The sequence below is a fragment of the Bactrocera tryoni genome, chromosome 3, assembly GCF_016617805.1.
Source record: "Bactrocera tryoni isolate S06 chromosome 3, CSIRO_BtryS06_freeze2, whole genome shotgun sequence".
Classification (NCBI taxonomy): Eukaryota; Metazoa; Arthropoda; class Insecta; order Diptera; family Tephritidae; genus Bactrocera; species Bactrocera tryoni.
The window spans coordinates 24,440,856-24,467,727 of NC_052501.1; the positions used below are offsets into that span (position 1 = coordinate 24,440,856).

General features: G+C 34.1%; 1 protein-coding gene and 1 long non-coding RNA gene across 4 annotated transcripts in view; one reads left to right on the plus strand and one right to left on the minus strand.

Annotated features, from left to right (window-relative positions):
* Window positions 1-26,872, plus strand: part of LOC120772772 — a 497,265-nt gene that overhangs the window by 215,233 nt on the left and 255,160 nt on the right. The gene's annotated exons all lie outside the window — the stretch shown is intronic.
* Window positions 1-26,872, minus strand: part of LOC120772778 — a 354,753-nt gene that overhangs the window by 124,905 nt on the left and 202,976 nt on the right. For both annotated transcript variants that reach the window (XR_005705093.1, XR_005705092.1), the window contains one exon: window positions 4,302-4,393. This is a non-coding gene — a long non-coding RNA (uncharacterized LOC120772778). The remainder of the gene's footprint in view (window positions 1-4,301; window positions 4,394-26,872) is intronic.

The following is a 26,872-nucleotide window of genomic DNA, read 5'->3' on the forward strand; positions in this document are numbered from 1 at the left end:
GCGGTGTTCACTTATGTGGAAAAGCCAGCGATTCGTTGTTGGCCAAAAGGTAATTGTGTATGCAAAGATAATGGTGTTTGTTTCTTCTTTTGCTACCTGCACGCCTCTGCTTCGCTGTTGTCACCGTTTGGTCTGGCCGCTGATTTACTGTGCAAGTATGTACTTTATATATGTATTGGTTCAGAATGTTTGCCTGTACAGAGTGTTGTTTAGACTGCTCAATCCCTCGTCTTTTAGTTATTAATTTAGAAAGTTTTTTGTTTTTAAATTAAAAAAAATTTAATTTTGATAATAAAAAATACGTTTCATTTTGTTTTTTTTTCCTTCTTAAATTTTTTTGACCAATATTTCTGATTTTCTTTTGGCCAAAAAATATTTTTTTAATCAAATTGTTCTTATAAAATAAAACAAATGATAAAAATGAAAGAAAAAACTTTTAAGATTAAAAATTTATTTTTTTCATTGTTCGGAAAATTTAAAAATAAAATATTAAAAATGAAATTTTTGTAATTAATTTTTTTTTTGTTTTTAAAGTTTTTAACATTTATCACTTTTTTTTTTATTTATGTGGACATTTAAAAAAAATATTTTTATTTAATTTTTTATGTCATATTTTTTATTTTAATAATTTTTTAAATCTTTTATTTTCTTAATTTATTTTTTTTCAATTGTTTTTAATGTTCTAATTTGTGTTGAGTGTTGTTTAGATTGCTCAATCCCTCGTCTTTTAGTTATTAGTTTAAAAAATTTTTTGAATTTAAATTTTTTAACAAAAAACAATTTAATTTTTGATAAAAGAAAAGTTTAGTTATTATTATTTTTCCTATTTAAATTTTTTTACCAATATTTCTGATTTTTTTTTTTTTTGGCCAAAAAAAATTAATTTTTAATCAATTGTTTCTTATAAAATAAAATAAATGATGAAAATGAAAGAAAACACTTTTAATATTAATTATTTATTTTTTTCTTTGTTTAAAAATTTAAAAATAAAATATTAAAAATGAAATTTTTGTCATTAAATTTTTATTTTTTTTAAAGTTTTTAACTTTTTATCACTTTTATTTTTTTTATTTATCTGGACATTTAAAAAAAATAGTTAAATTTTTTATTTCATATTTTTTTTTTAATAATTTTTTAAATCTATTATTTTCTTAAATTATTTTTTTCCAATTGTTTTAATGTTCTAATTTTTTTAATTTTTTAAATTTTCTTTAAATTTGTTTTCGAAGTCAAATACAAATTCATTTAATTTTTTAATTTTCTCAAAATATAAATTATATTTTTTATAGTTACTCTTTATTTTTATTTTTGTTTAAAATTTCTTTAATTAGGTTTTTAAGTTTGTTATATATCTTCAGTTTTGTTTTTATTTTTTAAATTTATTTATATTTTTCAATTCATTTCACTGTTTTTTTGAATTTTTTTCATCTTTATATTTAAAAAATTCAGTTAAATCCTTTAAATTTTCTTAATTTTTTTCTAAATGTTTAATTAATTTTTAGGCTTTTTATTTTTGTTTGAGTAGTTTTTAATTTTTTTTTTAATTTTGTTTTAAATTTTTACAATTTTTTTAATTGTAATTTTTATTTTTTTATATGTCTTCAGTTTTTCCTTATTTTTTAAATTTATTCATATTTTTCGATTAATTTTACTGTTTTAATCTTTTTTATTTTTTTAGTTTTCCTAATTTTTATATTTAATAAATTCAGTTAGTTTTTCAAATCCCTTAAATTTTTCTTCTAACTTTTCTATTAAATTTTAGGACTTTTTAATTTTAATATAATTTTTAAAAAATACTAAATTTTTTTTTAAGGTTTTAAATTTTTTTAATTATGATCTCTAATTTTTTTTGAATATTTCGTATTTTTTTCAGCAAATTTTTTATATTTTATTCCTTTTTTCTCAAATTTATTTTCTATATTCTATTTTTATTGTAGTTATTTTTTTTTTAATTTACTTAAAATTTTTTTCTAGTTCTTTTTTTTTCAAAAGTAACTTTAAATTATTTTAAGTTTTTAAACATCTTTCAACTTTTTAATTTATTTTTCCAATTATTTGAAATTTTACTTTTAATATTTCAAAATAGTTTTTTTTTTAATTCAGAATTTAATTTAAATTTTTTATTTTCTGATTTAAGATTTTTTGTATAGATATATTTTTTTTAAATTTACCTTTTTTTTCCTTTTGTTGCAATATCCGCCAAGGCCATGCGCCTCACTCCGACGTTCCTAAGCTTTTTTCTCGTCACTTTCTTTACGCCACATATTTTTCCAATTTTTTGCGTCTTCTTTTCCTTATCCATTTTCGTAGTAGCAGATGTTTTCCGTTTCACTGCGTCATCTTCAATGCTTTGAGAAATTTAAAACGTCACTGCCGCCACCGCGCACACAAAAGCCAAGCGGCGCGGAGTGCGAGGCGCAATAACGTTGACAAATGTCCCTAACAGTCGGCTATGTTTGCAAATATACAAAGCTATGTGAAAATATATCTTTGTGTATGCCTTTTCCTCTGTCTTTATTGAAATTACATTCACTTTTCAAATTATGCTACTCCCGTGCTTCTTTTGTAATTGAAATTAATGTTGCTCATACGCCGTGGCATCCGTTGCGGCAGCTATCATACTCTAATACACTTATAATATTAATAGCAACCACATATGTGGGCACTGTTATGAATTTATCATTTCCTTAAACTGTGCACAACAACGACAACAACAACAATTGAAAGGTAAAAATTATTTATGAAAACAATTTGATGTAAGAGAGTTGGCTGCCGCTACTCCTATAATAGCCCAGTCAAATTGAATTTCTTCAAAAAGTCATTCGCACATCCATCTGTGTGTGATGTTTATTATATAAACATATATATATATGTGGGTACGTGCATGTGTGAAGTCATTAGTTTTTGCCTCTCTTTTATTTAATACTTTCATTAATATTTCATGCCGTTTGTAAAACGTTTCAAGGCTGCAAGCGCCCAACTGACTTTTATCAAGCCAAATTGATGTGTGGAAATTTGTATCTTCTTTATTTTATTTCTGATTTGTGTATTGAGGTATAAGCTTGAAATATGGGTGTAGGCATGGAAGTCAAATTTTCCAGAATTTTTTTAATAAATATTTTTAATGCAGCGCTATCAACTCTGAAATATATGTATATTCTAAATATATATGTTTATAGTATATGTAAATAACAGAATCCCAGAAAAATTGCATACTCGCAACACATAAGATTATTTTAAAAACATTCACCAAATAAAGGGGACAATAAAACCCGTTTTACCAGTTTCCGTTACCCAAAGCAGATGCCTGACGATACCTGAAACCTATATCTTCTCACTTTCATAAACAAAAATAAGATAAATGTCTGTATATTTATTAGATTACTACTCCAAAACTGGTTTTCCAGTCCCATTGGTATTCAGCGCTTTATTCAGCAAACCTTACTTTTAGCTGAATCAGTGCTGAAGTGCTGAAACTTCAAAAGCTTGGTAGTTTATTCCAGATTTATAACCTAAAATATGTTCAAAATTGCCTCAAAGCAGCAATAAGCTGTTCAGAAATCCTATTTCTACATGACCGCCGGCATATAAGTCAAAATCTCTATTCGAAATTTTATTGTATACAAATCCGGTGGAGGATAAAATTGATCGATCACTGCAAGGGAGATATAGCAAAACTCAAACCTGAATAGCGTTTTGTTATCTTAAATGCTCTATTCACTCCTTACTCAAAAAGTAGCCTACATCAAATAAAATTCCAAAATCTTCTCATTTTTGAGTGCGTATAATATTAGTTATACATTCAGAAGCGAAATATTTCACGTATTTTCCAAAAATTTGCTTTTAAGAAAGGTGCTTGGCCTAATTTTTTTCAATTAAGGCCTAACATCTGATAAAATTTTTAACTGGCTAAGAGGCTTCCATCTTATTAAAACCATTCCAGAAGAGAAAACAAATCATTTGTTCCCACTACAGTCGGGTCTACGTAACCGGTACGGCCCCGGATTTCTATCCGACCAAGGACTGTCAACACGACAGATTTATGCCGCTACAACAACAACACAAAACAGGTCATAAAACCAATAAAACCTCTATCAAGTAAATGGAGTAAAAATCTCAAGCCAAACAAACCCCAGTGACGTCTTTTTTTGCTAAAAATTCTACAACCAAATATTAAAAAGACAAAAGTTTCAACAATTTGTCCCCAATAAAATTAGTTGAAAATATTCATATCCTATTTTAACTCTACTATGAGTACATAATGGAACTGTTAGTTAATATGTAGTATAAAGCTGACTCACCTATTACTTTCATTGAAGTTTCTCCCTGTTTTTCTGTTGCGGATCTGTGTTCAAGGTAGACAAATTTGATACTTGGTGACTGTGTACGACCTCTGCTGAAACCAAAACAAAATATATAATATTAGAAACTGAGTTTGTACAAAATAATAAAATTATTTACACAAAAAAATCTATAATGATTTTTCTACCAAACATTAATATTATGTTTATGGCTTTAAAAAGTAAAATAACAATGCATCTTTATCTTCATTATTGGCGTAGACACCGCTTACTTATGCATGCTTGCCTGTATACGGCCTTGAATTGCTGCCGCATCCTCTCAATTAAGCTCAGCACTCTTTCCTGGCCTCAGACCACAAAAAAAATCCAGCAAAATCCCTCTCTTTCCCTTCTTGACTTCAGATCGGCAGTAAATTATTTTTACTTCTATTTTTTTGTTATTATTTCACTCTTTTCCAATCGCTTTCATTCCAGTATGTGTATATTAAGCTTGACACGATGTTTCTAACACCCACAAGAAAACATAGAAGACCCTTCGTCTCTATATACAGGCTCATTAGATTTTGAGATATCGTTTTGAAGTTTTGTACATACTTTGTATTCATTATGGACCTATTATTTTCTCGAAATCGCTGATATCAGACGGCGATTACATAAATATGTCTTACAAACCGATCATTCAAACTCAACTACTTGTATGGAAAGCTTTTTTATTTTATGAGATATCTTCATGAAATTTGGTAGGGATTGTTATCCAAGGCATCGCTAAAATAACCAAAGAAATTGTTCAGATCAGGCAACTATAGCACATAGCTGCCATACAAACCGACCGTTTAAACTTAAGTCCTTATATAGAAAACATTTTTAATTGATGAGATATCTTTATGAAACTTAGCATAAATTATTTTTTAGTGCACCGCTACAATATTTGAAGAATTGGTTTAGATCGGACTACTATAGCATATATCTGTCATACAAACTGATCGATCAAACTCAAGGCCTTGTAGGAAAACCTCTTTTGTTTATCAAATTATCTTATTGAAATTGGGTATATATTATTATCCAAGACATTGTTATAACCTCCTAAGAAATTGTTTAGATCGGATCACCATAGCATATAGCTGCCATAAAAACTGATCGATCAAACTGAAGCCTTTTATGAAAAACTTTTTTATTTTATTAGATATCGTAAATATTCAAAAAATATTAATTTTGAACAATTTGTGAAAAATATAAACCATTTTCAGAATCATAAAGCTTCACCTTCCACACAAAATTATTATAGAAACTTTAAATTGAGACTGAAAGAAAAATGTTTGTAACAATCACGCATAATTTGAAATTTCAAATATATATTTGGTTAAGATGAGTAATAAGTAATATTATCCTCACAACCTCCCTGAAATACTTAAATATACATATACAATATCGCTATATATACATACAACAATAATTCCTTAGAAATAAATCGCCGACTACAAAACTCCCTCTCCTAAAAATAGTGCTTGTTGATGGCAAAAGGTCTATTGAAATTTTAATGCCAAAAGGTCAGTTTTACATATTCCATATACGACTTTCAAATTTGGTCCCAGCTAGTGCACTTATTTAGTGCGCAACGCCATCCGTCAATTAAGTAAATAGTACTGCCACACATTCGCACAAACTGAGCTTTCAGAGATATTGCAGCAGCTTACGTTTGGTTGCGTTAGTGTCTGTGTCAAATTAACACCCAAGCAATAAATCATGATATTTTTTTTAGTTCCGACCCAAGGGGACACTTTGGTTGTTTTGTCACGGCTAAAAAGAAACCGACGAGGAAGACCAATAATCAAAATAAAAATATGAATAAAAAGTAAACACCAAATAAACACGCTTTAAGTTCCTCAAAGCAAGCAATTTTTTTTTAAGAAATTGAGTCGCTACTTGCACGTCAGTGTTTGTGCTGGTGTGCGTGTGTGGCAATGAGTGTGCAAATGAAGAGATGCTTTTAAGCAAATTGTTCTGAAATTAATTGTGCGCGTTGCCGGCAGCGAGGTTGTGGCAAATAAGTGCAAATTGTGAAGAAGTAAAGGAAAATTTAGGAAATTGTAAAAATAACGGTTCCCAAGAAGCATTAGCGATTTGTATGTGCATGTGCAAGTGACTTTTTATTTCACTGCCAGCCAAGTTGATTTATTGACAGCACGAAGTTATCGAATTTGAAGTTCGTTTCTGCGCAATAATTTTTTTCTTCTTATGTAGATACTTTTTCATGCTTACATATACCTAGATATAACTGTATGTGATTACGTCTGCTTTGTGCAAATTTTTTCGGCCGATATTTCTCTTCACACAAGTAGATGCCTCTTTTCTTTTGATATGAGCACATATCGCATATCATTTTACAACAACAAATGACAAAGAGAATTTGCGATTCCCGAAAATCATGGAACAAAGCAAGTCAGGAGGAGATTAATCAGCTTATAATGGCTGCAGTAGGAATGCTAAATTAAGGTATGCAGTGTAATAAGAATAAAAAACTTTAGAAAATATTTTTGAAAATAACTATACAATCAAAACCAGTAGGAGCTTAAAATAAATGTTTATCTAGATAAAAAATACCAAAACCAAACTTTAACTTCAGTTGCTTCGAAACGATAATCCCCTTCACAAATAGCAACGATGCCAAATAAGAACTTGAAATTAGTCGGTCAACTTGTACGGCAACTATATGCTAAAGTGTTCCGATCTGAACAATTTCATTGGAGATTGTAGCGATACCCTGCATAATAAGTCGTGCCAAATCCGTCATAATGATATCTCATCAACTAAAGAAGTTTTCCATGCAAGGTCTTGAGTTTTATCGATAATTTGTATGACAGCTATATGCTATAGTTGGTCGATATCGGAGGTCCCGATAAATGAGATTGCTGAGAAACCGACCTGTGCCAAATTTCAGATCCATATCTCAAAGGCTGAAAAAAAGGCTCGCGTATATATAGAAAGACTGACAGACACACATGGCTAAATCGACTCAGCTTATCATGCTGTTCACTTACATGTATATTTTATAGGATGTTACAAAATTTGGTCAATCGACCATCCCAGAACGTGAAATTATCTGCTCATAGCAGTGTACTCTCAATAAATCCATTGATTGGTGCAATATGTGGGAAGTGGCGCCGGTTTGTTGAAAGCCAATGTCGCCGAGATCACGAGCTTCAATTGCAGGCATCAAATAGTCGGTTATCATGGTGCGATAACGGTCACCCTTGACGGTTACATTCCCACCGGCATCATTTTTGAAGAAAAAAAAAACGCCGGAATTTCCTGGAACTTTTCAAGAGCCCATAAAGCGAAGCGATGTCGCTGAGAAGTTCGAGCGGCTTCAGTTCTTGCACAAGCTGTATTATGTAAACTTTCAAGTTAAAATCTCGACGTAAAATGCGCCATGTCGTCCCATACGTCAGTCCGAGTTGCTGTGAGTGGCGCCGAATCGGTCTTCTTGTACTCTCTCAGCTACAATTGCTTTTTATTCTTTACTACGTGCAGGACGTGGTCTATTTGGTCGAATGTCATCCATTAATGAATGAGAGTTTCAAGATGGGCAATGGTATTGCGAATAGTATACTCAGAAAGCCAATCATGTTGACCATAAGTATAGCGAAGCGAGCGAGAAACATTCTTAATTTAGATTAAAAAAGTTGAACGATTTGTAAACGTTGTTCGGGCGTGAGTCTTTCCATGGTGAAATGCCAAACAATACAGAAAATTTATGACAACTTGACATTGACTCACGCAAGATCTGTCAGAAAAAAGTAATTGAAAAGAGTGCCTCTATTTGGATCACCCGCAATTTACCATAACAGCAAGCAAAGTTGAACCTACTCTTTTGAAGCCCAGTAAAGGTATGAAATCAAAAAAATTTTACGTACACATCTGGGCTTGCAATTATCACGTGGCATACGTAGAAAGATCACATGAAAATAAGCGAACCCAGCTCAGTCTGAAGAACAAGCTCCTCATTTATAACGCCATACCTCAGCATTAGGGTTCTATTGAATTTAAAGCTGGGCCATTTCTACTAGACTAGAGTTCTTTGCAGCATATTTATTATACCTTTCTGTCTGAGCTACCACGTCTTCCATCGAAACTTAAAAGTTATCAATCTAAGGGAAATTATTGAAGAAGTTAGTAGTAAAGCGAAGTTTGCGGCATATACTAGAAACACAGCCCGGCTTTTCGATATGCTCTTTTTTTAAATTTAAGAGTTTCGTCTAATTTTTGAAAGTATTCATATGTTTACTTCAAAGTTTGAAGTGACAGAATCAAATTACATGATCGAAGTGTCCAAATGTCTAGACCATTTATATGTAGATTTAATTTATACATTAAAAAAAGATTCCTAAGAAAGTTTTTTCCTGGTGGAACAATTTAGCTCTTATTTGCTTGATAAACGATAATAATTTTCTCCAACTTTGCCTTTATTAAAACTTCTTTTAATATAAGTGCTTGCTTTGACCTTGCTAAATGTACTTAGAAGAAACGTAAACAACAACTGTTTATTTTGACAGTTGACAGCTATCCTACTAGCAAGTACTAAACATCTAAAGAAAAAACATTTTTATTGCAACAATAAATAAATATTAGATTATATATTTTAAATATTTAGTTGGAAGAAAAAAGAATATCTTCACCTGTTTTTCTATACCTAAATTATCGCCAATAATTGAGCCCTACCCTAAGAGCATCGAATTTTTCTCTGCTGCACAGTGTAATGTGGCACACATTCGAGGCTTTCAAATACAGCTCCTGCTGCCGCGCCGTTGCTGCTGCCGTTTTCGTTTTTTTTTTTTCAATTTTAGCAGCAAAGCTTTCATATTCCTTGTTCTATCTGCCTCAATCGCTTTGTTGTTATTCAATCAGTGCTGGAAATTTGATATCTGCGTTGAGTTCGATTCTTATATTTTTCGACTTTTTTTCGTTGCTTTTTGTTGAAGTCATATATGTAATATTACAGTTAAAACTGATTTACGTCTGACAGGTTTTTTTTTATTGTGATTAATGTTGAATATTCAGCGAAATTTTATGAAGATTTATGGAATTAATTATAGGTGTATCGCAAAAAGAAATAGAGACAACTTGTTTTGGTAAGTTTTGAACAACTATTTTGATGCCAAACAGAGCTTAACTTTTAAATTGTTTAAAAAAAAAAAGCAATATATGTGACCTGGTCTACGAAAAGGGGGCTTAGGTGTCAAAAAAAGGAGAACAATTAATGAGATAACGTGAAACTGACGATTATTTTTAACAGCTTTTCCCAGAAAACTAGTTTTCGCACGTTAGCTCCCTTTTCGTAGACCAGGTCACATATACTAATATATTTCATGAGAAATTACTGGTATTCGAAGAGAGAGCAAAAAGGCATAAACTGTCTTATACTGCTGTAGAGGAGCTGTTGGAAAAAGGTTGAGAGATCTCATCGAAATTCTTTTGGTTCTACGGCACCATAGTCAAGTCCATTATGTTCTCTGGAGTCTTTATGTGATGGTGAGCTCTAGAAAAGACAACACTTGCAAGGAAACTCGAGAGCGTTCAACGAGCAGCACTCATTAACATGAATGGTCCAAACCACTAAAGTTCGCTCAACTATGGCAGTTACGCCATCTTGTACATAGTGCTGATAGACATCGTGGGAAGATGTATGGCTTCGAAAGTTGCTATCAGACTCAGAGAAACTGGATTCTTAAAAGAACACGTGTCTGAATACTCGAATATCCTCACACACCTTGATTTACTAGCGGATCACTTGAATGATGGAGTCGCCAAACCGAACTATGGCTTCTCCTTCTGTCTCTATATACCGGCGAGGGAGTTGTGAGTGGGAAGAAGCCGTTGTGAGAGAGGGACAGTGAGCTTATTTACGGATGGGTCATGGCTATCAACTCTAGCTTCAGACTTCCTGACTATTGCAACGCTTTCCAAGCTGAGGTTGCAGCCATTAAGATAGTACGTATAGTATATTTACTTCTTCAGAGTGCAGCCTCCTTCAGAGAAGTGGCCATCCGCTCAGATAGCGAAGCGACGATGCTAGCCTTGAACTCATTAACAGTGCATTCACGGTTGGTCAAGGTGTGGCTAACCTCGCTATCAATAGCATCGAGTGTCTTTGTGATAAGACTGGTATGGCAACCAGGCCACAGCGGTATCGCATGATATTGAGCTGAAGTTTACGTCGCGCAAGAATTCAACACTTTGTACGAAGTTTATTAGAGACTTGATATCTAATTTTGAAACTTCCTCCAGTCTCTTGAACATTGAAGCTTCCAGATGTAGAATCCGTTAAAATATAAGTAATTTTTAAAGTCTGAATTTCTCTTTTTTTTTAACACGCCAACACCTGCTCAAGTAATATTTTTTGTTATTCATACTTCGAATTAAAGCAATGCAATATTGTTTCGTCGAATGTACTCTTCCGTAGAATGTATTAATCCAAATTTTTGTGCGAGTCTATTATGCGATTGTAACGTCACTTGGCAGTCTGAGGCGCGAATTGACTGACGGCATAATAAAGTAGGCGCAAAATCAATATACCATACCAAAGACACAAGCAAAAGAATATTGGATAATTTGAAAAAGCAAAAACAAAAGAGAAAACGAAGAAATAAGACAAAAACTAAATTGATAGAGTTTGAGTAAAATCCATATAAACCCAACCACAAAGCACTTAAGAAAAAACCGAAAAGAGAAAAAAATAAAAGCAACAAATATTACAACAAAATGTGCATAGCTATCTATAGCCTTACCATTTTTATATAATTATTTGCCACACTTTTCCAATAGACATGATAAAGTATGTCAGCCATTGTTGCGCCATTAATATTATAAATAAAATAAAAACAACAACAAAAAAATTAACAGCATTTATCTAAAAAAAAACATAACAAAATAGAACTTATGAAGAAGCTGGTTCGTCTATCTGCTGTTGACAGTTGACCCCGTCGAAGTGTCGCGCACAGCAAATGCTTGCTTTGGCGTACACCGGGTGGTATGAGTAACATTTAATTCAAATCAGCGAAAAGATGAGCAAATTTTTCAAAAATTTAAGAAGAAAAACAAATAAAAATGTACGTGAAAGAGGGTAATATGAAAAAAAAACAAAAATGTGTAGCTTTTCGCAATTGAAGCTTAGTATATTTGTAAAAAATATAGGAAGTTCAAGCATATAAGACCATAGTATTTAGATATAATATGAGTGAATATACTTTGAGAAACCAAAGTTTATGGAAAATGTTAAATATTCAGGAAAGAAACTTTTTTAAGATTTATTTTTTTTATACACCATATCACTTATATATCAGACGCTGTTTGTAGCTTCACTTTATTCAAATAAAATTTTGAAACTTTTTTTCAAAAATATGAAGACCTTTGTGGTCTTTTGAATTATTCATGTATTTCATTCATTTTATATGTGATATTTTCAATTTTCAAACTATTTTTATTATTATGAAGTGTAAATCGATTATCATCAGCTGGTACGTAGCTGGTACGTTGGTTGATTGACTGAAAGCAGAAGAATGCCTAATCAGAAGCTGTCGTTCTTAAGTCTTATGTTGCTCCTAGTTTTTATGTTCAATGACTACAAACTAAGCAACATTCAAAAATACCTTGGATTTAATCAACTTCAAAGCTTTTCCAATGTATCTGTATGCTGGAGATAGTGAAGAAAAACTCGTCTGAATTAATCAACAAATAGCGCTAGAAATATTGTCAAAAAAAGGGACAGCCGACATTTATCAGCTTGAATTTTTCACGGACAAAGTTATACGCCATAGTCATGAACAGGGAGTCATCATTTTTTTGGCTAGGTGCGAACTATTAAGTGGTTGCATTAGAATTTTCCAACCCAATTCGCCGAGGTTCTGCCGAATTTTTATCGATATGTTGTCCTAATGGACCATAATTCCTCTCCATTTAGCTAAAGCTGTCTACTTCTGGGTGATTGCTTCCATTAGACGATCCAATTGTTGACAATGTAGGACTAGTTTGACTTTAGGGGAATAGCTCGCATTAAATGATTCTTAAAACCTTCCTGACCGTCAATCCTGTCTATGTCATTTCCGCTTGATGTTGTCGTAAATGATTCACTTTTCATCACTAGTAACCAACCGCTTTAGAAATGGATCGATAGTATTGCTATTCAGCAGCGATTCGCAATGTTTAGCTACTGGGCTATCGTAATAGTGCTTACATGACTGTCGGATTCGACGATTACCATTATTTTATCAATATTTTCGATGATTGGTCTTCTTTCAAAATTACCGGAAGGAAACCAATAAAACTAGCATCACGACACCATTAATATCTTCAGTCAACCGGGTTGCATTTTCCGCTTTAGCAAAGAAACACTGTTAAATATGATGTAATTTTTACCCTGGTGTACATATTTGACGCGTGATCAACCAGTACTGAGTCAAGCAATCACAAAACTGGTTGCAAGTTTTTTTTAGTAGGAAATCTTGTCTTTCAAACTGCATATAGCATAAGCCGATTGCACTTGTGCAACGTGAGGTACAGATTAATACAGCCACCTAATAGCAAAATAATGGATTTCTCTTAACAATACCACACTTCATATGTCATAAAAAGGTACTGTATATATGTATGTACATATATTTTTACTAATAAAAGTTAACATAATTTTTTTTTATGGACAATGCATTCAAGTCGCGTAAGATTTAGTTTTGAGTTTAAATAAATTTTTTCGCAACCTAAAACTCAAATTTTTCGAGTTTCTTTTCCTTTATAGTTTTATAATCCGTTAGTAGGTATGTAACTCCACTTATATATATTAAAACAAAATATTCTTAAATACTCGCTTTCAATTGCGAAACCTTTTCAAGCTTAAAATAAGACTTAAAAGCATTATCAAAAGTTGGGAGCTCTCAATTTTCTATTTGTCTTCTTTCACAAGCTTATATTGTGAGCTTCGTCTGCAATAGGTGCGTGTCTGTGCTAAGATTTGCATTTCAAATAATATACTGAATTATTAATTAAATTGTTATATTTGTTGTGAAAATTTCAAAAATTTCTTCAACTATTTATAACAACATTAAATGTTAAAATTTATAGTAGAAAAGGCAGAAACACCAGCCAATGTTGAATGAGAATCCAAAATATGATAGGAAGCTTTCACAAAAATTCAATGAAGAGCTTATGTCAGTATAGTTATTTCTCCGATATAATTTACTTCAACTATTCTGCGAATGGTGTTCGGGAGCGGATAAGTCATTTTGATAAGCTAGTATCATACCTGGTAATGTCGTAACATATTATATATCGCCCTACATTGTACAGCGTGACATAAGCTTCAGAAATTTCGGTCTTTATTATGTTTGAGTTTAAGTCTGCTTTTAGACCAGGGGAATCCTCCTTATCCGTCATCTGTAATGAAGGATTATGATACTTAGCAAGTTTCCGTTCCCACCTAATACCACGGATTCAAGAATTAAACTTAAATTCGGTCCCAAATAGTGCCTTTCTTTCCAGAGAAGATTGAGTGGACAAGTACACAGAGATAATCATCTATACGGATGGGTTTAAACTATATAATCAAGTGAAAGGTGGCATTTATCAGCAAAATTGGGAAACAAAATCGCCTTTCATCTATCAGACCACTGCATTATCTTCCAAATGGAAATCAGAGCAACTAAAAATATAATTCTTGTTCAGACAAAGAGTGCACTCACAACATTATATCATCAGATTTCATAGAGGCTGGGAAGTTACGAAAGCCTCTTTGATGAAACCCTAGATAGTGAAAGAATGTCTTGATCTCTTACTGGAGCTAACAACCTATTCCAGGATAAGCGTACAATGGGCCCCAGGACATAGTGATATTCCTAGAAACTGTGAAGTAGATAAACCAACCAGAGTAGACAGCGTCCTAAAATTTGACTCCGGAAAAAAGAAATTTATTTGTTTCTGACTACTTGTGGTTGTTTAATTGACAAACATGTTCTAATTATAGCTGAGTCTAGGTGGTAATTTTCTCGACAAGCAGACAAACGTGGTAAAAATCGAATTTGGGCTACATCTACCGATTATGAAAATTCAAAAGAAATGGCAAAATATCTTTAGAGGGAGAGAGAACAGGTCACAGATCAATTGCCAGCAGACTTTGAACATCATAAAATTAATATTGTTGAAGTTCTCAAGAAGCAAAAAAAAAAATATACTTTAAAACATTTTTTGAGCGAACACGGTCTTTTTATAGGAAAATTATCGCAACTATCGCTCGAGCGCTTCTTGAGAAGCGTATCTCAGAGGTAACACAAATAAAACTTTTTTTATCGAAGAACTTCATCAGTAGCACCCGGCAATGCAGAGAGAACATAACAAAGTTAGATGATTTTAGCCTCGTTTATTTCACATTTTGCCTCCTAAGGCCTTAGGTACAGCATCCAGTCTATCCATATCTGTCTCATATATAATGCAAATATTCCTTAAACATTAGGTTCGGAACCAGGCTAAGGCAGATACATCAAAATAAAAATAATGTGATTGCTAGCCTCCAATATTTGCCTCCTTTCAAGAAATATCACATTCTTTTCATTGGCTAAAATTCAGAAGAATATGGAAGCTAATTGGCGAGGAAGTGCACATACATTTGATTTCATTTGATTTTGATTTCTTTACGGCAATTGAACGTAGTACTTTCTACACAACAGTTAAAAATGTCTTTCTCGTCGTCAAACAAATGGCAAACGGGACTCTCTTAAGCCAACTCGCCCATTTACTGCAGACTAACATCTTGCACTGCCATTTACTAAGTCGCTCCGTACTTGACGGCACAATTACTTCTGCTGACTGCCGCTTTGTCATCCCTCATTTCGAATTCCCACTGGAGTGTGTACCTGGAGTAAGGGGCGTGTGCCGCACGGCATACAGAGACACGAGTCATTGTAATCCTTTCGGGCGGTTGGTTGTTGTACAAATATCTTTCTTATTTCTTGTATTTTGACTTAACTTATTTATTTATCATTTGTTTTGCTGCTCTGCTTCTCTTCCATTCGTTTTTTTTTCTGCTTGCCATGCAACCTTCAACATTAATTTCGTTTGTTATGCGCTGAGTCTTTGCGTCGTCTGTTGTCTTTGTTGAAGCAAAAGTTGTTAAGTTTGTTTGCAATTTTATTCATTTGTTGCTGCTGCTGCGCGTTTGTTCTTCGAAATTTGTTATTGCCATTTGTTGTTGTATTTTTTTTTTTGAAATTTCTTTTCGTATTTTTTATTCTTCGCTTTTGTGTTGTTTTGCTGCACGCAAAAGTTTTGCAATTAATGAATTCCATGCGTTGGGACAGCAGCAAAGAAAACAACAACAACAATAAAAAGCTTGAACAACTGTAGGAAAACATTGACAACTGCATTGACAGCGACAGTTGTTTAGCGCCTCACTTGTGGACTCACAACATGACAGCTACACATATTTACTGCAACGAATCTCGCTAAAAAACTCCTTGTCGCAGCTAAAGCGCCGTTATATTGCAGCTAACGGTCTCACTGGTGTAAATTGAACCACGTTGCGCCACGTTGCGCTTTCCGCTGCAACTTTTCCATCCGCCCAGCTCCGGCGACACCTTTTGTTTCTCTTAAATGAACCCGCATGCTGTTTGCTCTTCGGACTTTGGCGAATCTTTGTCGGATCTATGTAGTTTTCGTTGTCTTCCTTTGGCCTTTGTTTGTTGATTTTGGCGAATTAGGATTTCCTTTAACTGGCTATTGTATTACAGTTAACTTTCGCTTCCACTTGCGGACTTTATTATTGCTGTTTGCAGCTCAGCTTTTGTCATTTTATACTTTGCTCTCAACTTCTTCAGTTTATATGTATTTGGCAGCAATAAAGCGTTGTACCGTTTTAATCCTTGGTTTGTGTAATCTCGAGTTTCTTTCCATTGTTTTGTAGCGTTTATCCGTGCAATGTCAATACTTAAATAAAATAAATGAAAGCAATATCTGGCACTGCTGGAGAGTCGGTCGGAGGTTTAAAGAGAGATATGATTGTATATTTTTTAATAATACACCTTTGATTTGGAATCAACGCTTTCTAACCTAAGGAAAGCACAACCTAATTTCAGCGTTATAACCTTGTTCACCATACTTTTTTCTTCAAGACGTTAGTATCTAGAAATTGCTAATCTTCAAAGATTTATAGACACTGTTTCTCAAATAGAGCATATCATGTCTATTCTAATGTTTTGAGCGCCTTTTCTAGCGTGAGAGATACCTAGGTATTTTTTCATTTCTTTCTTTTCATCCCTCTACAACGTTTTAGGAACCTGTTCTCAAGTAAAGTGGGTGACTGTGAGATTTGCTTACACTAATATCTCGGAATACCTTCTCGAATATCGTCAAATTGCCGAAAATCATCAAGAATATGCTTCGCCCTACTGAAAGACTTGGAATTGGATCACTCTCCATTAAACTTTTAGATTATGTGAACTAAAGCTCAAATTAAGCGAATGAAAAATCTTTGCACAGACACTTTGTGGTTCCGCCTACCTATGTCAGATTTCGTGACCCGTCTGTCCAGAATTTTGAGGTTCCCTACGTTTTTAAAGAAAAAGCAGAGAAACTGCAAATTAAATAGATAATGTCTATTATAATTCGAAAGCACATTCTTTGGCATGTATTTTTTGACGATTAGCTCTTTCAAATGTTGGTCGCGGCTACGTCTCAGATGGTGCCTCCACTCAGGCCAATTGTCATTGAGTCGCGTGATGTTTTGCTCGAAGCCTAAGGGTGTGATATGAAACTATCAATCAATCGTCAGGCTCAAAGCGTGAAATTATCTGCTCACCGAAGGGTTCTCTCAATAACTCCGTTGATTGATGCGATGTGTGGGGAATGGCGCCGCTTTTTGGAAACCAATTTCGCCGAGATAACGAACTTCAATTTCAAACACCAAATAGTCGGTTATCATGGCAGGATAACTCACGCCATTGATGGTTACGATCTCATCGGCATAGTTTTTGAGAAATATAGCCGATGATTCAAGCCGCGCACAAACCATACCAGAGAGTTGCTTTTTTTGGAAGAAATGGCAGCTCTTGAATTCCTCTTCGTTCCAAATGCGGCAATTTTGGTTCTTTACATACCCATTGAGCCAGAAATGGGCCTCATCGTTTAAAAAAAATTGGCTCGAAAACATCGAATCTTCTTGAAATCTTTCAAAAAACCATACAGCGAAGCGATGTCACTTGGGAAGGTCGAGCGGCTTCTTGAACAAGCTGTATTTTGTACGGTTTGAAATAAAATCTTGACGTAAAATGTGTCGTTCCATACTTCAGACCGAGTTGCTGCGACCGGCGCCGAATCGACTCTCTATGGTCTTCGTGCACACTCCCAGCTACGGTTGCTATATTTTCTTTTCTGCGTACTGGACGTGGTCTATTGGGTCAAATATTATCCAATAATGAATGTTGGGTCTCAAGATGGGTGATGGTGTTGCGAATAGTATGCTCAGTAGGCCGATTATGTTGACCATACGTTGAGCGAAACACGTTCTTTACAGATCGTAGATTTTCGTAATAAAGTTGAACAATTTCTAATCGTTGTTCAGACGTTTAGCTAGTGAGATAGGTCAATATGGATTCGTCTAGCTTTCTTCTACTGAATTCTCTCAGTTCTTTAGCTAAAAGGAACTACATTATACTAGAAAAAGAATGACAAGTACAGGTATTGAGAAAGTTTTCCACGAACTTTTTTTAACAGCTCGCCCTACCAGTAACTAGATAAAAGATTGTTCATTTCAAGCCGACATGTCAGTTCTCTTTGAGAGAAGAAGATATACATATGTTTTCACATACTGCTTGCCTACCAGTTTTCCGAAGTATAAGAGAACTGCGAAAGCATTTCCGAATAGATATACATTTTTTAAATGCCGTTGCATGGATTTTAAGCCAACTTTACAGTTACTCATAAACATAAGTGCAAGCTGCATTCCGGCGGGGATATACAGTCCATGAGCTTGACTGTTTGTCCCTTTGGGCAGCAGCACTTCATATGCTGACAACTGTAATGGCGACCGCTTGAATAACTGTAAGCGATCGTCCATCAAGCATAACTAAACTTATGGCCCGAAAAGCAACAATTTCTTCATCAAAAACATATTTCTGCGAGAGAATGCGCTCTGCTGCAGCGTTCAGCGAGACAAACAAGTGATAATAGACGAAATATTGCTACTTTAATGGCGCACATGTGTCGGCGTTGTGCTCCTCTCCAGGAGGATTCTGCCGACATCTTTCTGCTACTACGAGCTTATTTAATGAGCTGAGTTGCCACCTGAAAAGACTGTTAATATTAACAATTGTAATTCTTGATGAACGGCCGCGTTTTCAGTGTCTAATCTCACGAATGTTTTTTGACTACCAAAAATCTACTTATCTTGAATTTGATAATATATCTCTGTTGTGCGTTCCTCGGCGACGTATAGAAAACTGGGACCTAAAATGATGTCAAACAGTATCCTCGAGCCTGTATCTTCACAATTTCGAAACCGAAGTTTTTTAAGCGAAGAAGCTCAATAACTTTAATTTTCTTATGCCGAAGCAACCCTTATATTGGATTAAGCCCCCACTGATAAGTAGCGACGCAAATTAATGTCGACCAGTATCCTCGGTCCGGGATCCTCACAATTCCGATTCTGAAGTTTAAGAACAGGGAGATGAGACACCAGAAGCGGTATCGATAGTGAGGCTGCAGTATCTATTGGATCATAACTGGTTTCTGCGTGGCTCATTAGCCAACCAGAATAACCTAACCAAACTTACCGACCCTAACTGATAACCGGCGACGCATAGAGAACCGGAACCCAAATTAATGTCTTCAGTATTCTCGGATCCTCACAATGTCGATTCCGCATTTTTTGAACCGAGGAAGCTCAGTAACTTTAATTAATTTAAGGTCAAACCTAACCAACCCTAACTGATAAGCACGACAAAGCAGCTCGTCATGCAGTTCTGGTATTTTAATGAGCCCGATTTTTAAAACTTCGAACACAATTAGAAAAGGAGACATTTTATCCGGTCGTTCCAATACTCTTAAAAAACATTTTAGTCACTTCATTCCTCTCTGCTTTTTGATCGCTGCAATGAGCAAATATATAATAGAAAGAGTAGCCACAAGGCTCGCCACGAATCCAGCTTCTAATTTGACATTCAGAATTTGCACAATGCAGCCGAGTTAACAGTTCTTGGGAAGTCGCTGGACAGTCGGTCTACATTCCGTTTACTTAGATGAGCCTTTTAGGGGAACGAGATAGTTAGGTTAAGTAAGAGCCATTTGCTCGAATCAAACAGATACTTCTGCCACACCTCATATTGGACGAGTGGTGTCCGTATGAGTCCCAATCTTCTGTTTGCAGCCTTAAAGCAAAAGCATCCACAGCCGAGATACCGTTTCTCACACAACAGTTTTAATGGATACATGAATTCAGACCCTGAGTGTTTGTTTGACCTTCCAGAGGAAAGACTTTATTCCACTTTTCGGCTTCTTCGTGATCCGTTGACCGCTCGACTTTATTTCGATTATTAATACTTGATTGTCACATAATGCACGTATTATTTGCGATCCACTTGTTCGAGTCAGACACTTTAACTCTTACAGCGAATAAGTGGTGTTCATGTGAGCCCCTATCAGACTATGTTGAATGACTTTAATACCGCTTTCTTGCTTCCAGTCTTTAATCGCAAACTTGCGCAGCCAAATTGGCGTTTCTCTCACACAAAAGTTTTTGCGGTTCAAAACCAGAAATTTTGTTTTTTCTGTCAATAAAGAAGCCTGTACTCTATTATATCAACAAAATTAGCGTCTCTAGCTCACAATTTAACTCAATCTGGTAACACTGGCGTCCGTTAAAACTCTATTACATATACCAAGTGAATATGTTTACTTTCTTGTTTTTGTGTTGGGGAATTTTTACTGCCGAGATAATTCAAATGACAGCTATTTTGCGTATTTCATGTGGCTTCTTCTTGTTGCCATTCTCCGCTCTTGTTGTTTTTGCCAGCAAATATTTTATTTTTCATACTATTTTGTTTTACTACATTGTTTTTGTCATGTAAAGTGCTATGTGCTTTGGAATGTGCCTTTGATGGTATCGCAGCTTAGCTGTACTTACAACGCCTCTGCGAGAGCACAAGCGAGCAAAGTTTAGCCGAGACTAAGTCAACAACTTATGTAAATTGTACTGAGTTGGACTTGGCTGACTGACTGGCTGATGAGCTGAGCGCTGGTGATGGAGTTGATTTTATCATATGCGGGCGCTCGTGAGTTTGTCTGTGCGATTATGCATACTCGTATTCATTGCTTTTATAAATATTTGAGATTTTTACTTTGGCAACGCTCCATGTTGCATGTAGAAAAAGATTTGTGTTTGTAGCTAAAGCACCACAACACATTTCAGCTTTGTGCCACATTTTGTGGTATGCCTGCATTTTTGTCTCTTGTGTATTTATTTTATTTGCATCTTACACCAAATATGGTTAACATTTTGGTGATGAGCAAGACCATGAAGACCAACCAATACCACACTTACCATACATAGATGTTTTGGTACGAGGCTGAGTTATACTCGTGTGGCGTATAATTATCAGTTATCCTTTGTCAAACCGTTGCCCTGTCTTATATTGTGGCCTTCATCAATCAGCTAAAGCACTTTGTAGGCGAATGTCGAAGGGAAAGGAAGCAAAGTTCTTCGGTAAGCCATTTGGGTTAAAGTCAGCGCTCTGTCGAAGAGCTCACTTGGATATGGGTACATGGCTCTTCTCCTTTGAAGGCGGCAGCCAAGCATTGGCTTACGAACCACTTGAAGTTCCTCCGAAGATGGCTACCACAGAGAATACCGTGACAATAGTTCACCGTCTAAAGATCATGATTGTCGCCAGACTAACAATTATAGATACGCAATGTGTCGCTCTTTAATTGTAATATGATGTAGTTTCTACATTTCGCGACCACCGACGACACATGAATCCTGGTTTACACGAGAAATCAAGGAAGGAAGATATCAACTTCACCTGTTCACCCGTCAAACCCTGTCCTATCAGAGGGAAATGGACATCTTCGTCATTTTCGTTCCAATGAAAAGTTAAAAAGCAAAAACAAGATCTTCGTAATATCGTCATTTAGTTTCACGCTGGCGATTTTTTATGGGGAATACACAGTGTATCCTCAAATAAATTCCATAATTCCATCGACTAAATTTTTTATATGTAGAGCTTTCACTTTTAATCATAAAGCTTTCGTTGTATGCACATGATTTTCATTCCATTCCTTAGAGCTTTCACTCCAAACCGAATAGCTTTTATTCCCACCGACAGACCTTTCATTATCATCAACAGAGTTTTCATTACCATCCCAAAAGCTTTCATTCCTATCCTCAGAGCTTTCGTTACCATTTACGGAATTTTGCTACCATCCACAGAGATTTCATTTACACAAAAAACATTTTTACTACCATCCACAGAGCTTTCATTACTGAACAAAGAGCTTTTACTACCATCCACTGAACTTTTATTTTCAATCGGAGCGTTCTCATTACCAAACACAGAGCTTTCATTATCACCTATGGAGCTTTCATTACCACCCAAAGAGCTTTCACTACCATCCACAGAGCTTTCGCCTACGCCACTCAAACTTTCAATCAATTTCACAGCACTTAACGTAATCTGAAATAACCGTTAAACTACAATTTTCCAAACACGACCATTTATGTTTGGCACGCGTTTCAACTCAGCATATTTACTGCACACACCAGTCATAATGGGACGTACTGGCAGCCTGCGCTGCATGCCACTTTCTTCCACTTCAATTCACTTTTCTGCACATTTCGGTACGTTTTCATTCTTGGCCTTTTCGCAGCATTATTATCCATAACGGCGTGCAACGGTCCAGCCTAGCTACACAAACTCCCCGTGGATGTAACTAGCTATGCACCACATATACACTCACCTTTGGTTTGTTTCCTTTATCGTGAGTGACCTCAACTTTTTTGCCTTTCGAGTTCGTCCTGCTGTTGGTCTTCCAAAAATGTTGCCAACATTTTCGGCTGTTATTCGTTAAGCATGTTTGTGTAAGTGTATAATATGATGTTCAACGCATTGCAGTGCAACAAGAGGTTGGTATGCGGAATGCCGGATAAAGCAGTGTGAGCGGGTGGTGGAGAGACTGCGTTCTGCACTGGGGGCAGCATTGTAGCATTTATGCAGCACGCGGCAGGAATTTTCAATAACTCGAGGTGAAATTTTCTGTAATCTGAAATTTAGTGCGGCGCTAAAAGATATCAAATATGATGGCGGATAGAGGTGTGCGTTCGTATATAGCTAAATGCATTTGGTTTTACAAAGCTAGCAGCGGAACTCGACATGAAAATTATTTATTGCTTTATATAATTTTTTTTTATAACATAGAACAAGTCTATATTTGACAAAGAAGTCAAATGTTTCTATCAGTCCGAGCAAAGATCTCAGATCACGCATATACATATGTTGTTGCTGTTTATTGAAAAAACAAGCTTTCGAATTCTGAAAATAACGGAGTATAGCGGTAGTTAATTTTTTTTTTTTGTTTTTTAAGTTTTTTGAAATATTATTTTACATATTCATGGAATCTTCTTAATGCGCTCCCAAATGTAGGCAACATATGCCATTTTCATCAAAAACCCGATATTCTTGTTACATTTGCATTTACATGTACATACATAAATAATTGTTGCTACATTTGGTAGCAGATTCAAAACCTTTATAATTATTATCAAATATAATTCCTGAATATTTTTACAAATTTATTCGAGAATCTTACTCTTAATTGGTATGCGCCCAAATGTAGGCAAAACAATTTTTTATGTGCGAATGCAAATTTAATAAAAATGTCGAATTAAAATATGCATGAAATTTAATCCAAGCCCTACATGATTAGTCAATTTTGCTAAAAGGAAAAGATATGGAGACACCATTGAGGCAGAATCTCACTTTTAATAATAACCAGATTGTGTCTGTGAGCAAATATTTTTGTTAAAATTTCAGAAAAATTATTATCTGTTGAATCTAAAGTTAGGTGGCAACTCCAAAAAGTCTTATTTTGATTGTTATTATTAGTTATTGAAATTAAAGTTATGTGGCAACTCCAAAAAGTCATATTTTGATTGTTATTCTACATATGTATATTACTTAAATATTACACTTTTTAAAGCATGCTAATATTAGATTGTAAATATATAAAAATTTTATTTATATTTCAAGCTAGGTGGCAACTATGCAAAACAATATTTTTCTTTTTTTGTCATTTTTGTCTTCAGTATTAGTTTTGCACACATTTAGTTGTATAAAATATATATAAACATTGATTTCGAATTTAAATAAAGTTGGCAACCCTATTGTAACTTTTACTAAAAATCATGTGTGAGCAAATGTTTAAACAAATTAATATTTTTGGCGCCTATAATAATGCTATTATTGAAATTAATAAGGTTACCGAAATTTGAAATATATGGCAGCTCTATTCGAAACTACATACACCAAAAATAACAATTTGAAAGCATTTAAAGGCGCGTAGAGACGTGTCAGCTTTTGCTTATTTGTTTTTTCTACTTGAAGTGATATGGCAACTCTACAAAATATAAATTTTAGTGTATATTTGAATGAAATACACACATACATATGTAGCAGTCCTAAAAAATATTGTAAAATTGTATACCATTGTAAGTTTAATCTTTTTTTATTGAAATTAGATGCCAACACTTTTATTCAATAAATGAATAATTTAATATTTTTAGCTCTTAAAATACTGTTATAATTGAAGTGGAAAAATTGGTTAAGAAAATTGAAAAATATGGCAACTTTAATCGTTTTCTAACAGTGCCTACTTACAGTGATATGGCAACTCTACACAATATAAATTATGTATTAATTTTTAATTAAATACATATGTAGCGGTCTTAAATAATGTTTTAAAATCTCATAAAGTGGCAACCCTTATATTCAATAAATACAATAGGTGACCAAAAACTTTTTTTGGGATATACGAAAGAGTTTTGTCTGAAAGAAAGCAGTTAGATAAATATTTTTCGGTATTGGTGTTCACGAAGCTTAAAAGCTTAAGTCAAATTGAACTATGTACATATATACAATATAAATGAGTTATTGGTCCAAAAGTATTTTTTCAACAATAATTCAGAATCTGCTTTTGCGCTAGCTGAATTCATTCTATGTCTATAAAAAGGTTTAAAAACACAAGTTTAAAGTTCAAAAAGCTCAAATAAGTCCAAAATGTACGCGAGTTTAATTAGTTTTCCAAGAAACTTATTTTTTAAAATAAGGAAATTCCAAACATATCAAATCAAAATGAAAAATCTATATTTTTATCGATATTTGTGTTCACGAAGCTTAAGAGCTTAAGTTGAAATGAAATATGTAGATATAAATGAGTTATTAGTCACAAATAGTTTTATTCCACAAAAATTCCATTAAGTTTTTGCTCTAGCTGAAAACATACATATAAAGACAGAATATGACAAAAAAAGCTCAAAGAAATCCAAAATTATGCGAACTTTTGATTTATTTTTTCAAGACATTTATTTTTTATAATGAAAAAAAAAAATCCAAAACAACTAAGATCTATATGAAAAAATACATTCTTTTATAGATATATGTATAACTGACTTGCCCTTAAAGCTTTTTCTTAGCTTTTCAGCACAATTTGATGATATACGTTTCCAAGCCCAGATTCTGCAAAAAATCATGCCAAATTGTTGTTGCTTTAATACATTTTATTAATCAATATTCCAATCACAGTCGATTTTTCATAAAATTTCATTTACTCCATCCGTGCCTATACCTATCTATTAATACTCATTACACTCTATTTATAGCAAGTGAACCAAGCCTTCTGCGTAAAACCAAAAGCCACCAACTCATGAGCCCACTAATATTTGCTAGGCGAATGAGTTTATGAGTTTACTTTCTGCATTAATAAATCGTCTAAGAACTATACGCGGTTTCGCCAAATTCGGCAACACGACCTTGTCGGCTCTCCAACGACTTACCATAACAAAGATTTTGCACGCTGTCCTTCAACTCAACACGCCGATACCGCAAGCAAGGCAGTAATGTCTTTATTTAGCGTTGACTTACTCGGCATATTCATTAGCTTTGGCAAACATTGTAAGCATAAGTTTTTCTGCTTCGAAACTAAAGGAATATAAGTGAGTTGTGCGGTACCGAACGTGACGGAGGGGCACAAGTTCGCCTGCAAATGACGGCATGTCGTTGATGTAAGGTGATTTTAATATGTATACAGATACACATACATATAAAACCAAACAAAATCACGTAGACTACACACACACATGTATGTATGTATGTATACATATTTAAAATGGAAATTTTCTGCTACATATGTGATATATGTATGTATATACACCTATGCAAAATCACATATCCACCCGCAGCTATTTGGCATTGCTGTCTATATTTTAATAGTATGGCATGTCATATTTCCGCTATTCGCGCTTACACTCAATACGTGTACATATTTTGTTGTATTTTTCTGCGAAATGGCAAAGTCCTTAAGGCGATGAACGGAAGTCAAGTAAACAAAGCAACGTGTAAGCAACGCAAAAAAGCCAATCAACCAGGATAAAGTACGAAAAATGCTAGACAATGTGAGCGGCATGTGGAGTGAGAGCGCGGTGGCGTGAGAGCTGAAGTGAAACAACTGTTGTTAATAGAAGGCAGGTAGCAGAAAAAAAGTTAAAGATCAAAATATGAAATTTTGAAGGCGCTTGATTTTTTTTTTTTGTTTTTTTTTTGATTTTTAACTTTGGTGCAAATTATTACACGATTTTTAGCTAGTGAGTTTTGTGTACTGTATATCACACACACATACACGATACAATTTTATAAAGAAACAAATATTGACTAGAACCTCAATATACACATGCATAATAGCTTGAGACATAATTTTTCGTAGAAATATTAACAAACCAAATCCGCAGCGAATTTTCAAATTAAAAAAATATGAACGAAAATTAATTGGGGAAGGTTATAACTCTATTCGAAATGCTAAATCGGCAAATTTTTATGAGTATAAGTTTATGCTTAATATTGTAATCCATTTCAGCTAAAGAGGACGGTGAAAAATCAACTTTTCTGAATTATCTTAAATTCGTGGACTTCTCTTAGTAACTATATGTCCAGTTTGTATGGTAGCTATATGCTAAAGTAATCCGATCTGAACAATTTTTTCGAAGATTACATTGTTGCCTTAGGAATACTATTTGAGTATTTTGCGTCGTTAGCGCGTAGCTATTCGTAAAGAGAGGCCTGAATTTGGGCCGACAACTGTTGGGTTTTGCACCACGGTAATACACCGGCGCATACTGCATTGTTTCTTCGTGAATTCTTCGCCAAATTTTTAATCAATATCGTGCCGCAACCACCGTAGTCGTCTAATTTATGTAGCTCCGTAAGATTTCTGGCTATTCAATCTAAACGAATGTTTCGAGAAACCGTTCTGAGTCAATTGAAGACATTAAA